Source organism: Triticum aestivum, chromosome 3B (genome assembly GCF_018294505.1).
Source record: "Triticum aestivum cultivar Chinese Spring chromosome 3B, IWGSC CS RefSeq v2.1, whole genome shotgun sequence".
In the NCBI taxonomy this organism is placed as follows: Eukaryota; Viridiplantae; Streptophyta; class Magnoliopsida; order Poales; family Poaceae; genus Triticum; species Triticum aestivum.
This window is the reverse complement of record NC_057801.1, coordinates 30,165,810-30,169,802: the sequence shown is the minus strand read 5'-3', so window position 1 is coordinate 30,169,802 and position 3,993 is coordinate 30,165,810.

The window sequence follows — 3,993 nt, the reverse complement described above, 5'->3', positions numbered from 1 at the left end:
TCTCGTGTTAATCAAGATGTTAGAGGTTTCACCTTCGGAGGAGGGCAAAGGAGGACACAAGGGATCTACCACCTCAGCCACGGAGGCTTTCAGTAAGGGAGGAATCGAGAGTCCCTCCTTCTAGGGAGAGAAGAGGACCGCTTCCGAAGACCCCGAGGTCAAGGCCTCAAAGCGGGGAAAGAAATCTATACCGAAAGGTCCCGCGCCGGGAAGAGCCCCGGCCGAACTGTCTCCTCGGAGGAATCAACCCTCTAGCGAGCCGTAAGTAAAAAGGGGGAATTTTGTAATAGTGGACATCCCTGTTTAATTCTTAAGGGTAACCGAAGTTTTCACCTTGTAGTTCGGATCTCAGCCCATCTCAGCACAGCTCATCTTCGGGAGACCTTCGTCCGGAGATGATGGAGAGCGAAACGCCTCCATCTGCCGCCCCATCTTGCGAGGCGGACGACCCTGAGGTGTCGTCGCGGAGGGTCTCCCCGAGTCCGGCGGGGGCAGAGAGTTCGGCACCCATTGGAGTACAGCCGGTGGAGCTGCAGGATTTGCTTAAGAGGGCGTCCATCTCAGAAGATCACCGCACATTAATGGGTATGGTGATTGAGAGGATCTCGTCCGCCGAAAGCGGGTTGTGTGAGGCCGTCGGAAGTTTGCTGGCGGGATTTGAGGTACGCAAAAAATGACATACCTTTTGACAGTTTTGCACATGAAGTGTGCCCTGTATAGATAGTAGCCCCTGAGACTTGGTATGCTGTCGAAAGCGGCAGCGTGCCGAGGATCATAATCTCAGTTATAGATTGTCGCCTTTCCTATGCAGGTGGCGGAACGTTCGGTGGCCAGCCGGACTGATGGATTTGCCGAGCTGAAGAGGCAACTCGACGTTGCCGATGCGGACATCTCGCTGGTCAATAAACGACTCGATGAGTCACAAGGTATGCAGTTGCTCTGCGGTCGCCTAGTAAGGGAGCTGATGCCCATTCCTTACAATTTGTATGCCTGATGCAGATAGTGCTGCTGCTGTGGAAGGCCTTCGAGCAGAACTTGCTCCGGCCAAGGAGCAAGCCAGAAAAAGCAAGGCGGCTGCCTCGACGGTAGCGGAAGAGCTAGAAGCCGAGAAGGCTGCTCACTGCCAAAGCAGGGAGGAGATGGCCGGAATGGCCAAGAAATTAAAAGTTGCTACCGACCGCCTGGAGGTTCTTGAAGGAGAACACCGAGTGGAGCAAGAGGACCTGAAGAAGGCCGACGCCGAAGCCAAGGATGCCCGTAGTGCGATGCGGGCTATGAAGGAGGAACTGCGTCAGGTCGGAGCCATTGTGGCTGGAAAGCCCTTTATGCTGCGTAGGAAGTTCACGGATCCGAAGTATGCTCAGCTGGGCCGATTGTACGGTGCGGAGGATCCTTATCTGGACTTGGCGGCGAGTGCAGCAGACGCAGTCATGCACTTTTGAAGCCAGGAGGATCATGAGATGGAAGAGCTTTTCTGGTCTCAATTCCATAGTCCGGAGCGTCCACTTCCGTTGAGTGATCGGCTGGTTGAGTGGGCTGAGCTGAATAGATTGTCCGGACTTGCCATGACGGATGTGGTTGCTCATCTGTGGCCGAAAAGGCCCAAGCCTAAGAGTTATTTTGGCTTGTTGCAGCAATTCCTTGGGGCGGTGCCGCGTATTGGGGCGATGAAGCGGTCAACATGCATAGAAGGTGCACGGATGGCTCTCGCCCGTGGTAAGACATACTAGGCGGAGATGGATGCCACCGCTGTTGCATCCCGGGGTTCCGACAAAAGCCGATTCCCCACCGAGCACTATTTTGAGGAAGTCCTGCAGGGCGCTCGTATAATAGGGTCACAGTGCTCGAAAGATGTTATTTTTGAATGACATGTATGATTTCTGAGATCATGTTTATAATGCAATAACTTTTTATACTTGTGTGTTCAAGTATTGAACTATCTCCTGTGCGGCCGTATATGTATGAATAACCTGAAAGTTGCAGTCTTTGGCTTCAGCCCCCACGCACATGGTGCGGGGGTGTTTGCAAAAAGAAAAGCGATTTTTCACACTTAATCCAACGTCTTGGTCCTTTTAGGGAGGTGATAGCGTAGCAAACTGGGCAACCGGACTATAATGCTTTATCACTTTCACTTAGCCATAGGAGCTCGAATGTGGGGCTACTATATAGCCCCTAGCGGCACCGCTCCTCTCCGAACTTCGGGGCGCGTATGTGCCTGACCGGGAAGCGGTCCTTCGTCAAAGCGGAGGAATTCTAAACATTCCAATGGTCGATCGAGTGGTTGACCAGTCTCTCGCTATATCATGACAGTCAGTTTTCGGCTTTCTCTACTGAGGTGCTTGCCCGGCCGAACCGGGGCACAATCGCAGTAGTTCTCCTGGTCCCGCGTTAGCCGATGATACGGAACGTAAGGCAGCAAAACACAGGAGCCGGGCAAACCCAACATTTGACCAAAGACATGATTCAGAGCTGATGCATATAAGGCCTAACTCGAGACGCCGAACACTCCCTGAGGTGTTCGGTCTTTATGATACCGGGCAGAACAATGCCCTAAGCCCCTAGTGTACAGGTTCAGGCGTGAACTTCTGACGCGGCCGATACCAAAACGCCAGCCTCCTCCTCGGTTATGGTAGGAAACCAGGGGATGTGTATCAACAAGAGACAGTAAGAAAGGTTGACGCAGGGTCATAATCTGAAAAGAATCCTTGCAATGGGTCCCTGCTGCACGTCTGCGCCTGTGTCTCCATTGTGTTGTATCCTGGACGGGTGTAGCACGTGCTTCATCTGTAAAAGAGAAGAACTTAGTTTCCAAGAAATATCGTGCAGAGGGTGTATAAAAATAGAAGAAAAGGAAGAAGATTGAGCTTTATTGGCTCTCATCATTTATACACGCAGCCCCTTATAAAGGGGATATGCGGCTGGGAAGCCCCTTGCCGGACTCGCCTAACCATGTCCGAGGTCTGAATGACCTGTTTTAGGGGTTTTGACCCGCAAGGTCTGATTAGTGTGTGGCTGTCGAGGCAGTCTCACGTTCTCCGTGGTCGAGGAGCACTCGGAGTTACTTTTTAATGAAATTGTGCCGCGTTGATCGGGCATTTTTAAGCGTAAAAAACGCGTAATGTGGTATTGCGTTAGGGCTGGCGAAAGCTGCACGCCCCAGTAGTGCTTAAGGGCTACTGTTTGAATAGGGCGATGGATAGTGAGCTTTTCGCGACGGAGGTTGTCGGATGAACCGAACACAACCTCTAGTGGTACAGAGCCTGTATAATTGGCTTAAAGGCCTGGCGTCACTCCTTTGAAGGAAGTGCTGCTATGGCGAATTTTAGTATGGTCTATCCCCATTCTGCGGGCGGTGTCCTGGTATTGCAGGTGCCGCGCTGTCTTTTCGTGTTATCACATGAAGTGAGTTCACTTTTTTGACTTCTAGTGGGAAAGTCTTCTGTTTTCCGGAGTGCTGCTTTTGGGTTTCGTCACTTTCGCTTGGTGTGTCGAGCCCCTCGTGTTCGGCATTAAGTCGGCCGGACTGTTTGAAGACCCAACAATCTCTGTGGGTATGGTTTGCAGGCTTCCCGGAGGTACCATGTATTTGACATAGTCTGTCCAGAATCTTATTTAGGTTGGATAACTCGTCACTGTTGTCCTTGAGGGGCAGTGTTTTGTTGTTCGGCCGAGAGCTTTTGAATCCGGCATTGACCGCCGTACTATTCGGGCCATTTTCCTTATTCCGGCGCTGATCTTTGCTGCGTCGTGATTTCCCATTTCCATCCCTAACTTCGGATGTACTCGGGTCGCTGGTGCTGCACCTAGCCAGCCAGCTGTCTTCCCGCATGCAAAAGCGGGTCATGAGGCTTGTTAGTGCGGCCATTGTTCTTGGTTTTTCCTGGCCGAGGTGTTTGGCAAGCCATTCGTCTCGGACGTTCTGTTTAAAGGCTGCTAAGGCTTCAGCGTCCGGACAGTCGACTATTTGGTTCTTTTTAGTGAGGAACCTGTTCC